Source organism: Lynx rufus, unplaced genomic scaffold (genome assembly GCF_022079265.1).
Source record: "Lynx rufus isolate CCGP_SWC_20201006 ecotype Redwood Valley unplaced genomic scaffold, mLynRuf1.p SCAF_8, whole genome shotgun sequence".
Lineage (NCBI taxonomy): Eukaryota > Metazoa > Chordata > Mammalia > Carnivora > Felidae > Lynx > Lynx rufus.
In genome coordinates, this window is record NW_025814896.1 from 11,577,478 (window position 1) to 11,590,991 (window position 13,514).

Genomic DNA, 13,514 nt, shown 5'->3' on the forward strand with positions numbered 1-13,514 from the left:
GCCTATTCTCTCCAGTTTACGGCAGTCACCACCCAGCCCACCTCACTCACCATATCACCTCCTGACCCCGATATGTCTGAGTTTTTGACTCCCTGTTCTTTTTTATTTATTTATTTATTTTTAATGTTTATTTATTTTTGAGAGAGAGAGAGAGAGACAGAGCGCGAGCAGGGGAGGGGCAGAGAGAGAGGGAGACGCAGAATCCGAAGCAGGCTCCAGGTTCTGAGCTGTCCTCATACAGCCCGACGCGGGGCTCGAACTCACGAACCGCGAGATCATGACCTGAGTTGAAGTGGGACACTTAACCGGCCGAGCCACCCAGGCACCCCCGACTCCCTGGATGCTGGGGAACTGGGCCCAGAGAGCTTAAACAACCCTTCCAGGGTCCCACGGCACACAGAAGAGGGCTACCACCTGGGACTCGGGACACCCAGTTCTGCTTAGCACACTAAGCACCTACCCCCAGAAGGCCCACGGGCCCCACCTCCGTTCTCCAGGAGCTGCTGACCCTGCCCCCCGCCTCCCCCCGAGCCCCAGAGGACTAGGAGGCCATGCCGGGGCGGGGGGGGTGCTGGGCAGTGAGCTGGGGAAGGCCCCGTCCTGTTTAGGTTTTGTGGTCTCGTGAGTAACTGAGTGGAAAAAAACAAGCTTGAAAAGATAACAATTACAACGAAATTAAATCAAATCAGGCTCGTGACTCATTTATGGAGCCGTAAAAACAGAAAACAAAAACAAGCTGGTTCTGGAGAAAGGAGGCCAGGATGAGGAGGGGAGAAGTCAGGGAAGGGAAAAAAATAAAGCAGCAGCAGCAGCCTCTGGGACTGTCGCTACCCCAACAGTGAGGCACAGGGCCAGGCCCCAGAGCGGCCACGGCCCCGGGGGCTCGAGAGCCAGGACACCTGAGGCCCAGGGGAGGGGCCAAAGACCCTAGATGCCGGCCAGATGGCTGGTCCTGTCCTCCCAAACACCCCCGACACCCCCGTGAGCTGGGAATCATTAGCGTGCCGTTCTCCAGACAAGGAAACTGTCACTCAGAGGGACCGAGGGACAAGCCTCAGATCACACGGCCAGGAAGTGGGAGGATGCGATTCAAACCTGGTCCCGGAGCCTGTATGAGAATCGAGAACCGCTCTTGCCATCTGGAGAACAGGCGCCTGAGCCCCAGCCCTGCTCTGGGAGCGACAGAGAGGCCGGCCTCGCGGAGCGGCTCTGACCGCCTCAGGAGTCCCTGAAGGCCACACACCCACACAGCCGCCCCTCTCTAGTCTCACTGTCCCATTTGCTAACAACAGGGTCACGTCAGGCAACGTTGAAGGAAGGCCCAGGAGCTCGGTGGGTCTGACCCAGGGGAGCTTCAAAGCCTCGCTCTGCCCATTTCCCAGAAGCCTCTGCCCCCCCGGGGATGTAAGAGGAGGCCAGAGGCAGAGCCTGAGGGAGCCCGCCCCACAGCCCTGCGACTCCCCAGAGGTCGCTCTGACCCAGGGACGAGACTGCGCCGGCAGCGGGGAGCTGGGCCGGGCAGACGAAGCAGGAGCGCAGGGCTGGTGAGAGCGGGATTCAGCGGGGCTGGGAGGGAAACCACTGCCAAGAATAACACCATTCACCATGTTGGGTACCGAGTGCTTGGTATGGGCAGGGCACGGTGCTGAGTGCCTTCCATTTGTTCATTCATTCATTGATTTGTTCAGCCGCTCTGCAAGTCTTTCTTGAGCAGCTTCTTGTGTCGGGTGCCGTGCTGGGGGGTGGGGACAAAACAATGATCATGAGCTGCTGTCTCTGAGGGGTAGACAAATAAGCAAGATCACGACGCATCAGGTAGTAAGAACTCCAGAGGGGAAGGGCGTGCAGGGGCCAGAGAAAGACTCACTGCACTGGGATGTTGGAGCAGAGACTTGAAGAAGGAGTGAGAGCAAGCCATCTTTGGGAAAGGTGTAACAGGCAGTGAGAGCAGCAACTGCAAAGGCCCTGAGGTGCGAGCGTGCCTGGCACGTCTGAGGAACAGCAAGCGGGTCAGTCCCAACGGCCAGCAGGGCTGGTACTGCCGTTACCTCCCGTTACAGAAGAGGAAATTGAGGCCCAGAGGGGGGAAGTGACTTGCCCAGAGTCACACAGTCAGGAAACGGCAGCCCAGGGAACAGAGCACAAGTCAGACTGTGCGTGGAGGGGAAGTGTATGTGACAAGCTGCATGGCCCAGGGGCGACTCCCAGACAGCATGTGTCACTCGCCTGTGTCACAGCCACAGATGTGTGACTGTGTCCCAGCCCCCTCAGATCCTATCGTCACCATCGTGGCACTCCTGCTGTCTCTGCCCAGCCCAGGGAGTCTCAGCCCTGCGCCCCTACCCCCTCCCACCTCCTAGGCCCCCTGAGGTCTAGAGGTCACTGGACAGCCAAGAACCCAGAGAACTCATTCAAGCTAAATTGTGAGTGACTGCTAGCAATCCTTGGCTTATCCCAATCCCTGGGGTGACCTTTTACCAGGTCATAGAAGAAGTTCTGCGGCCTCAGTTTCCCCACCTGTCAAATAACAGATTCACTTAAGTGGTCTCCAATGGGAGCTGAGGATTCCTGGGTCCAGAGAGAGGCATGACTTCTAGTAACAGAGCCAAAGAAACCCTGGCCTGCTGACTGTTGGCCCAGCCCTCTTCCTCCTGCCTGGACGCTGCTTTATCCTGGAGCTCAGCCTGCCCTACTCTCTTCACCAATCGCCCCTCAGCCACCACCCTGCACTCCCCCACTGCTCACAGTCCCATGCCTGTGTGCACGCTGTCCCCCTCGTGGGAGTGCCTTTCCCCTGTGCAATCTCCTCCACTCATAAAGGACAAATAAAGCCGGATCAGGGTACAGACAGGGCAGTATAAAGGAGGTGGGATATCTGTTTTTTTAAATGTTTATTCACTTTTAAGGGGGGGGGGGGTGGGGCGGGGGACAGAGGATCTGAAGCAGGCTCTGTGCTGACAGCAGTGAGCCCTATGCGAGACTCAAACTCACCCATGAGATCATGACCTGAGCCGAAGTTGGATGCTCAACCGACTGAGCCACCCAGGCGCCCCGAGGAGGTGGATAATACTTATGCTGGCAAGGGAGGGGGGCTCAGAGAAGGCTGCTCTGAGGGGTGGCGTCCAAACTAAGACCTGAAGGGGGTGAAGGAGTGAGTCATGTGAATACACAGTGGGCGAGGTTTCCAAGCACAGGGACTGGCACGTGCAAAGGCCCTCAGGTAGAAAGGTCTGAGGCTTATTAGAGGAACAGCAAGGAGCCCGTTGGGTTGGGAAGGAGTGGCAAGGGGGAAAGTGAGAGGATGTGAAGTCATCAGAGAGGCATAGGGTTTCCTGGGGGTGGATGTCACACAGGGCCTTGAGGGCCATGGGGACGACTCTGGCTTTTACTCTGAGCAGGGTGGGAGCCCTGGGAGACCCCGGAGCAGAGGAGGGACAGGATCTAACTTAGGTCTAAGGGGATCCCTCTGGCTGTGTGCAGAGAACAAACTGTAGGTGCGAGTCCCCCGGGTGGGTGAGGCTGGTGGCACGGGCCAGCGTGGGGCAGTGGAGGTGGGGGGCCAATAGGATATGGTGAGAAATCAGATGTGGGGGCGAGTGAGAACAAAGGGTCGAAGGGGACTCCCAGCTTTGGGGGCACCCTGGAGGAGGTGCCAGGAACTGAGACAGGGATAGTCTGGGGGCAGGATCACGGGTTGGATAACGGCTAGGCTGAATGTTTGGCTGTCAGTCACCCCAGCAGCAATGGGGCGGGGGGCGGGGGGAGGTGAGACTCGAGTCTGGAGGCAGGGGAGGTGTCCACGTTGGAGAGATGCATGTGAAAGTCCCCAGCATTTAGATGAGGGCAAGGACTGTGTCTTTGGCACCTGTGTCCCCCACTGCCCCTCACCCCAGCCCCAGGCATGTCTTGGGGAGGCCTCAGGGAGCGACCGGGGTGCCCTCAAACGAACCCAGGAGCATGTGTATTGAGTACTTGCCATGCTCAGGGCCAAGCCAAGCGCCTCCTCTCACTGACTCACCTCTTCCTCACAACATCCCGAAGGAGCAGGTACCACCAGAGCCCCGGGTACAGAGCTGAGAGTGAAGGAATTTTCCCAAGGTCTCACCAGCACTGGGGAAATAAACCACCGAATTAATGAATTTGGGAAGGCCACCCTCAAAGAAGTACAGCAGGCAGTGGGCGAGGCTGTTAGGGGAGAACCCCCTCCATTCTTACAGCCCCTGATGCTGGGGCTGGGGCTGGATGAAGCCAGAGGTTCCCGAGTCACCAACATCGCCTCCTCCAGGCAGCAGGAAGGATTGCCTGTTGGGGGTTCTGGGACCCTGGAAAAGGGCTGAATGCAAACTAGAGCTCCCCACAGCAGGAGAGAGGCTGGAAGGGATCTTGGGAGACAAGCAGAGGAGGAGGGGGGACTGTAGTTAAGGACAAGGCTGAGGCCTCAAGCCAAGGGACAGAGACTAAGACTCTGGGGTAGGCCGGGGACTGTGAGATCCCCCCACCACGCATATGGAGCTCTGGAAAGCCCTTTGGTCACCCAAAGTGCTCTCCCACCGATGCCTCCCACTCTCATTCACCACAGCCATAACACCCAGCCAGCCAATGGCTGTGATTTGTAAAATGTACTCCCCGAAATGTACCATAACCTGGATGGAGCCTGAGAGAAAGCTAAGGCTCACAGCCTGGGTGTGCGCTGATTAAGCACCTACTGTGTGTCAGACCTCTCACCCAAGGTCACCAGCAAGAGAGGGGCCGAGGCGAGATTCAAGCTCAGATCAACCTGATCCTCAAACCGGATTCCTTCCACTGTAGGGATCCCCTTGCCCACTTGGCAGCCATGCAGGATGAGAACAAGAGTTGGGAGGGACCCTCAGGGGCAGGGGAGGAGGAACGAGACCAGAGTCTGTTTACTGAGGCCTAACCCTGCAAGACTCACTGAGCGAAGACTTTAGTTTCTCGTCCGTAAAATCCATCAAATGAGCCCCTCCGTGGCTGTGATGGATTACTTGGGGCATTCGCAACCTGTTTCTGTAAAAAGCCAGATGGGAAATAAATATCTTCACCTTGGGGGAGGCTTTTTATTTTTTTAATGTTTATTTATTTGTGAAACAGAGGGAGACAGAGCATGAGCAGGGGAGGGGGAGAGAGACAGAGAGAAAGAATGAGCAGGGGAGAGGCAGAGAGAGAGGGAGACACAGAATCCAAAGCAGGTTCCAGGCTCCGAGCTGTCAGCACAGAGCCCGACGCGGGGCTCGAACCCACAAACCGTGAGATCTTGACCTGAGCCAAAGTCGGAGGCTTAACCGACTGAGCCACCCGGGCAACCCCACACCTTGGGGGAGTCTTACGGTCTCTTTCACAACTACCCAACATGGCAGTTGTAGGATGAAGACAATTATAGATAAATAAATGAACGGGCATGCTGAGTGCCAATAAAACTTTATCATTATCGCGTACTCCCTGAGTGCTGGGTACTTTCACCAGTTGTATTTCACGGAGTCTCCTCCGCAATCCAGGAGACAGGTGCTCTTACTGTCCCTGCTTCCCAGTTGAGGAGATAGGCTCAGACAGGGGAAGTGACTTGCCCAAGGTCACTTCTGGAAAGGGGCAGAGCCAGAATTCGAGTGGGTCCCAAAGTCCTGGGGACAAACCGGGGTGTGTAATCCAGGGTGGAATGAGTCCATATCAGTCCTGCAAGATACCAGGCCTTGGATGCGGGACAGTGAGGCAGAGAACAAGGCTTGTGCCAGGGGCACAGAGGTTAAGGACTGGGGGATCTGGGTCCTTGGGCTCCCTGGCAGGGCCCCAGCTCCAGCACTCTCCCTCCCCTCCCACCAGGCCCCGATTAGGGTGACAGCCACACCCAGGCTCAGCCTCTGGCCCACGCCGCCTGCTGGGAACACACAGTCCTCGGGACTAGAAGGCTCAAAATAGAAAGCTCGGAACCTGGGTCAGAGCCTGGAATGCCTGGGCAGGCAGGCCGGGACTCCTGGATCAGCCCGAGTGCCGCGCGGCCTGGGACCGGCAGGGCCACAGAATCACCAGCATCCACTGCTAGGGCCTCCGTCCCATCTGTATTCTCCCGAAACGGGTTCCAAGATGCCAGCTCCAGGATCTCATGAACCTGGGCTCATCTCCTCTCCTGGCTCAGTCTCAGACTAGCTGTGTGGCCTTGGGGTGGTCACCTACCCCCAGGAAGCTCAGGGTCCTCATTTGTCAAGAACTCATAGAGTTGTTTGTTCAGTCAGTCAACAAATGTTTGTTGAGCACCTATTATGTTCTGGGCCCCGTGCTGGGCACTGGAGACACAACAGAGAAGAAAGCAGACAAAAATCTTGTGTCCTTGTGGATAAGTAAAATCTACAGTGTGTCAGATGGTGATGAGCACCCCAGGGGGACATACAGCAGAAAAGGGAATGGAGAATAGTGGGCGGGGGTTCAGAAGAGGCGTCACATGCAGATGACACGTGAGCAGAAACCTGAAGAAAGGGAGGAGGCTCCGTGGACACTCGAGTGAAGAGTATTCCAGACAGAAGGAACAGCCAGTGCAAAGGCCCTGAGGCGGCATGAGTTTGTGCTGGTTTCTTTGTAACTATTTATCTTTGAGAGAGACAAAGACAGAGCACAAATAAGAGGGGGACAAAGAGAGGGGGAGACGCTGAATCCAAAGCAGGCTCCAGGTTCTGAGCTGTCAGCACAGAGCCCTACATGGGCATCGAACCCACAAACCGTGAGATCATGACCTGAGCTGAAGTCGGCCACTTAACCGACCGAGCCACCCAGGTGCCCCAAGCTTCTGCTGTTTCAGAGACACAGAGGAGGTCAGATGATGTGCGGCCTTGTGTGCCGAGGGAAGAGCTTGAAGGCCGATTCTCGAAGCAATTGGACTACAACTCAGCAGGAGAATAACATGGGCTGAGCCACAGCTTCAAAGGACCCCTCTGGCTGGATGTGAAGAGGGAGTTTCTGGGGTCTGGATGGAAGCTTCTGTGCCCGTGTGGATGAGCAGCGATGGTGGCAGCGGAGGCAGAAGGAAAGACTTGGAGGCCCCTCTGGGCCCAGCAGGAAGTTGGTGGTCAGGCAGCCCAGCCCGGGAGGCTGACTGGTTTGTCCAGCCTGAAGCCTCCGACCCCCACCCCCACCCTGTGTGGCCTGTGGCAGCCCCAGGGCTGGGAAACGTGCCTGGAATGTCAGCCATGAGGCCCAGGGTCAGAGAGTGCCCATGGGACCCGCCAGTGGCTGGGCGAGCACCCCGGCCACAGCCCTGCCCACACGTGGAATCTCTCGGGCCCACTGGCCAGGGTGAGCGGTAATTACAGGCCCTGGAGCGGAGGGGGAGGGGACCACAAGCCAGAGCCTCCCCCACGGCCACTCCCATTTACTGAGCACCTATTTCGCGCTGAACCCTCACCACACACCGGCCCCTCCCAACCCCGTGCCGCCAGGACCCCCATGTGACCCATCTTGCAGATGAGGAAGCCGACAGTCCCACAGCACAAGCGAAGACACGCAGAAGTCAAATTGCTACCCAGGACCCCAAACCTGGCACACCTTCGTGTCTGCACGGGCAATGCACGGCTCCAGAGACCAGGGTGAGTCAGGAGAAAGTCCTGGAACGTGAGTCCCCTGGGGCTTCCTCTGAGCCTCAGCCCCCTCATCCGTCAAAGCATTCATTCATCCATTCGCTCATCACTCACTCTTTCATTCACGAGTGTTTGGGAGCTGGGACTACAGCAGCGAACACAGACAAAGCTTCCCACCTGAGTGATGCTGACATTCCAGTGGAAGAAACAGTCAAGAAGTCAGATAAACAGGGGCACCTGGGTGCCTCAGTCCGTTAAGTGTCTGACTCTTGATCTTGGCTCAGGTCATGATCGCATGGTTCACGAGTTCAAGCCCCGCGATGGGCTCCAGCAGACAGCGTGAAGCTTGTTGGGATCCCCTCCCTCCCTCTCTGCCCCTCCCCCCCCAAATAAAAATAAAGTTAAAAAAATGTCAGATGAATAAGCAGAGTAATTTTCTACAGAAAGCTATAAGTCCTAGAAAGAAAATGAAATCGCACGGGCTGATAAAAATGCGGGAAGGCTGATAAAAATAGCCAGGGAGGGCCTCTCTGAGGGGTGACTTTGGAGCTGAGGCCTGAGTCACCTCATGGCGAGAGCTGAGCAGAGAGTATTCTCCAGTCCGGTGGGGAAAGCAAGTGCAAAGGCCCTGAGACAGCAGCATAACTGGCGTGTTTGGGCCGCGAGCAGGAGGCCAGTGTGGCTCAGCTGAGCAGAACAGGGGAGAGAATGGGTGGGTGGGAGGGAGGGAGCCAAATTACAAAGGGCTTCCGGGAAGAGAAGGCTGCCGTTAAGGACTCTGGCTTCCCACCTGACTGCAGTGGGAACCATGGAGGGTTCCGAGCAGAGGAGGGACAGGATCTGTCTTGGGTTCTGGGTTCTGAGGGAATCCCTCTGGCTCAGGAAGGCAGGACTGGAGGCAGGGAGATGAAGAGTGGCTGTGGCTGCAGAGGTCGCAGTGGGAGAAGTCAGTGCTGGACCAGGGCAGGGCAGTGGACGTGAACCCCCGGACGCCTGAATGAGCTCACGGACGGACTGGTCATGGGGAAGCGGAGGGAAACCCCGGGTTTGGAGCCTGGACAGCCAAGAGGTTAAAGCTCCCATCACTGCAATGGGGAAAACCCCAGGCTTGTTTGGGGCGGGGGGGAGCAGGGGGCCCCTTCTGGGCATGAGGCCCCACTCAGGGTAAAAGTGGGGCACCGAGTCCCCCACGCACCCGCCTCAAGCACAGCATCGGTGAAGGGGTCCCGTGGCCAGACGGCCCCGGAATCTGTGACCCCAGAAATGTGACCCCAGGTGAGCCCTGCAGACACAGCTCCCTTGACCAGCCCGACCTCACCCCACGGTGAACAAACTCACTGTTCTTTGCCCTGCCCTGACCATGCCTCCAGGCTCCCTGGAATCCTAGAGGTTGGGGCCAGGGGTGGGGGTGGACGGCACGAGGTTGTATGTGCTTCTCACCCACCTGCCTCCCCTGCCGGCCAAACAGGGCCGAGGAAGATTCATGGCCGGTTCTTCCTCCACACCTCTGTCCGGCCCGCTCCCTTTTGGCCTCTTCCCCTGCCTAGCCCACCACCTGACTCTTGCTCCCCCCACGACCCCCCGCCGACCTGGCAGAAGCCTTCAGAGATAGCACACAACTCTGCTCCGGTCACTGTGATGCCAAACTCCCCGTCAACCTCATCACCACTTGGTTCTCTGAGTCTAAGTTCCCGTTTCATAGATGGAGGAACTGAGGTTCCGAGAGAGGGAGCAGGTTCCCAAGGTCACAGGCAAGGTCAGTGGCAGCACCAGGATTCAAACTCAGGTCTGTCTGACACCAAGGCTCTCAACCTCCACACGGTACGGCGGCTGGCTCAGGTGGGCGTAGGCAAGGCTTTGAGAGCAAGCGATTTATTTGGGAGGTGATCCCAGAAACACCAGGAGGGAGTGAGGAAGTGAGACAAGGGAGGGAGGTGAACAGGCCACCTCTGTGGGCTCAGCGCCCAGGAACCTCTGGGGGAAGAAGGAGAATATGGCCCAGCACTGCCCCCCACAAGGCGAGGAAGTCAAGGTATTCCCGTGCCCTTCCCCACCTCTGCTAAGGGTCTCTCACTTCTGCCCCACATCCTGCAGCCAGAGTACCTCCCGGGTGGGCCCTGAGAGCGCCCGGCACCCCGGCCATCCCAGAGGTGGCTTCCGTCCCTGTCGCTTCCCCCCACGCCGCCTGCCCTGCACTGGCCCAGACCTTCTGGCCCCAAAACAGAAGCCTGAGACAGCAGAGCTGGTACAGATGGGAAAACTGAGGACCACACGCCAGGAGCGGCTCAGCGGGAGGGTGGCTGAACGAACTTCCCTTCCGGGCCACCCGGCTTCCAGAACAGTGCTGGCCCTGGGTCACAGACAATGACCAGCAGGAAGCGGCTGAGCTGTGTGACTATGTGCTGGTCCCTCCGCTTCTCAGGGCCTCAGTTTCCTCATCTGAAGAAAGGGAGCATTAAAAAAAACAAAAAACAAAAAAGCATGACATTGTGAGATTTTTGTGGGATTCAATGGGACACTAGATCTAAAGGCCTTAGAACAGCACATGGCAAATAGTAGGTGCTTAGGTAAATATGTGTGTTTAAATGAGATCATGCCTGGTGCATAGGGGCCATGCAGCAAATGGGAGAATCATCATGACAGCCGTCACTGCTGTTTAGGGCCCTGTCCCTAATGGCCTGAGCCCAGGCCCGCTCCGTTGGGACAAGATGTTGGCTGAGCGGCCTCCCCAGCTTCCTGGGTCCCCCAGCCTCTTGCTTGAGGCTGCCTGAAGTTTGGAGAAGCGGAGGGGGAGGAGGAGGAAGAAGAGGAGGAGGAGGAAGGGGCCGGGGCCTAGGCCAGGCCTGCTCGCGGTAACTGCGGGCAGTGACCCCACCTGACAGGCCCCTACTCACCCGTCCACCCATCCTCCAAAGCCGCCTGCCCATTCCACGCAGGGACGCCTCGTCTTGCACAAGACAGGAAGGGGGAGGCCCCGGGCGGTGGTGGGTGACGCCAGGACCCCGTGTCCACCCGCTGCAGACAGGATGGGCAAGGGAGGCCCCAGCCAGCTTCCTGTGTGCTGACTACACTGGGCAGAAAGGAGAAGTGGAGCCCGGGGTCACAGGGCGATCCAGGCAGCACCTTCCGCACCCCGGCCCAACTCTTCCACCCGCTGTCCCTGATTCAGGGGCCCTGCGTTCAAATCCCACCTCTGCCATCTCCCAGCCACGCGACTTGGGACGACGCATCTCAGGACCTCCGTTTCCAGTTTCTGCTGGAGAACAGGGAAACCTCTCCTCCAAGCCTCCCTGCCCCCACATGTCACCATCACGCCCATGTCGCTGACGAAAAAGCCCAAGCCATAGGGTGTTTTCAAACAGCATCTATTACACTTGAAGGCTTAGGGACACGATGAGGGAGCACAGCCCTGAGGACCTACTGCACGTTGGAGACCACGGAGGTGAGGCCAGTGGGACTCCGGGCCAATCACTTACGATTCTCCCTCGGAGGAGCCAGGGCGGCCTCTGCTCAGCACAGCTCTCCAGCCGCCGTCGAAGCGAGCACCTGAGACCCCAGGAAGTAAGCAGGGAACGTCCCCCAGCTCCATCCCAGCAACAGGCTGGATGGGAGGAACACCGCCCCAAGAAAGAGGCCGCCCTCCAGCAAGCTACCTCCGGATAGTTCCCTGTAGTCAGGGACCCCGAAACAAATCTGCCCCTGCTGGCCCAGACTCTAGGGCCCCCTCCTTGGGGACGCGCCTGATCTGAAGAAGGCATCTGCAGAATAAGCATCTCCCCAGAGGGGTTGCCGAGTGGTTTATGGACGGCCCGCAGGGCGGGAGCAGCATACTGGGGGGACCACAGGCAAAGCCTGGGCTTGGTTGTGGGGGGAGGGGGACAGTCACAGAGTAACTGAGAAGGCGCCGGGTCCAGGGCCGGGAGGAGGAAAGGCCAGATACAGGCCTTTCTCCAGGAGACAGGCCGTGGTCTCCATCCGCACTGCCAGGGAAACTCCAGTGACCCAGAGCCCCACGGGTGGACTGTGTAAAAGGAAAAATGAAACCAAATGCAGAGCCCCGGGCCTCCCGCCAGCCCTGGCCATCCATCTCTGTATTCACTGCCCCCACCCTGGTCCAAGCCACCATCGCCGCTCGCCTGGACACCCACAGCTCTTCCCAACCTGGTCCTCCTGCTTCACCCTTGTCCCCTACATAACCTTTCCACGCAGCAGTTGGAGGGGCCGAAAATGTAACCCCAACCAAGTCACTGATTCGACGCCCCAGTGACTGCCCATCACATTCAGGATAAAATCCGCACGCCCGTCCCTGACCTCCAGCCCTGGCCGTCTGGCGCCTGTCCCCTCCAATGCCCTCTCTTTCTTCGCTGTCACTCACCTCCCCAGAAACACAAGCATCTTCCTGCTCCTAAAGTAAGTCAACCTGATGCCCACCTCCAGACCTCTGCTGTTGCAAAGGTTCCCCCATATTTTCCCTTGGTCGCTGGGTCTCATTAGTCTCAATAGATGCCCCCTCCTCCCAGAGCCGCCCCCCCCCAGCCCCTGCCAGGGGGTTTCTCCCATCACGCCCCACTGCCCCCCTCTGCCGATGTCTTCATAGCCTGTATCCGTGTCTGGAAGTAACTACTTATGTGTACGTTTGTCTGTCTCTCTCTCGCCAGAATGCCAGCTTTACAAGGGCAGGCATCCTATCCACCCTGGTCACTGCCATGCCCCTGGCACTCGGCACACAGCAGGCGCTCAATAGATATGTGTTGAAAAATCGGGGCACCTGGGTGGCTCAGTCGGCTGAGCGTCTGACTTCGGCTCAGGTCATGGTCTCGCCGTTCGTGGGTTCGAGGCCCGTGTCGGGCTCTGTGCTGACAGCACATGGAGCCTGCTTTGGAACTTCTGTCCCCCTCTTGCTCTGTCCCTGCCCTGCTTGTGCTCTCTCTCTCTCTTTTTTTTTTTTATAATTTTTTTTAACATTTATTTATTTTTGAGACAGGGAGAGACAGAGCACGAACAGGGGAGGGTCAGAGAGAGGGAGACCCAGAATCTGAAACAGGCTCCAGGCTCTGAGCTGTCAGCACAGAGCCCGACGTGGGTCTCGAACTCACGGACCGGACCGTGAGATCATGACTTGCCCAACCGACTGAACCACCCAGGCGCCCCTCTCTCTCTCTCTTAAAAATAAACAAACATTAAAAAAATTTAAAAACAATAGATATTTGTTGAAAGAGACTGAGGGGAGGCAGTTTAGTCGCCTAGGGGCTCTCACTGGAATCTTCCGGGCCCACACTCGCAGCCTCACCCTGGGAAGACAGGTGGGGCCCTCCTGAGCGCCAGACCCCAGCTGGTGCACAGCGCTGAGGAGAATTCGGTTTCAGTGGGAAAGAGGACCGGTGTGCGATGTCTGCCACAGAGCGGGCAGGGTGGTGGGCATCTGCAGGCATCCGTGTCTGCTTTGTTCATTGCTGTCTCCACAACACCCAGGACAACGCCTGGAACACACTGGATGCTTTATCCAACCGGCTGCTCCTTTCAGGAACAGAAACACCTTTAGCTCATTCATCCAACAACCAGCGGCCAGCTGCTCAGTGAGGCCCACTGTGGGCTAATCCTGAGAACCGCCAAGGGAGAGGTTCTGACCCTCTACTTAGAGGAGGAAGCCAAGATAATGAGGCTCCATCACAAGGTCACCCAGCTGGGTTCAGCTGACCCCAAAGTTCAAGATCCAAGTCTGCCCTGCCCTGCACCAGGGCATCCCTGGCCCCCTCCCTGGGGTACAGGGCATGAGGACAGGCGGCCTCTGCTTCCCTTCTGGGGCATGTCACAGGGATGTGGTTAAACGGAAGCAGGACCCTGCCCATCCCGGGTGCGGGCCTCTGAGGGCCCCACCCTCCCCATTCCCAGCCGAGGCTCTTCCCAGCTGACTGTGGGGCGTCAGTTCTCCGT

General features: G+C 57.9%; 1 long non-coding RNA gene across 2 annotated transcripts; it reads right to left on the reverse strand.

Moving 5' to 3' along the window:
* Positions 1-258: 258 nt before the first annotated feature.
* Positions 259-10,915, reverse strand: LOC124504008 (uncharacterized). Of its 2 annotated transcripts, none has more exons than XR_006960285.1 (4): positions 10,475-10,915; positions 4,019-4,110; positions 2,992-3,134; positions 259-1,735 (listed from the first exon to the last, which is right to left on the reverse strand). It is a non-coding gene; the product is annotated as an uncharacterized LOC124504008 (long non-coding RNA). The 2 variants fall into 2 exon arrangements; XR_006960286.1 differs by lacking the exon at positions 10,475-10,915 and adding an exon at positions 9,025-9,107.
* Positions 10,916-13,514: the final 2,599 nt, after the last annotated feature.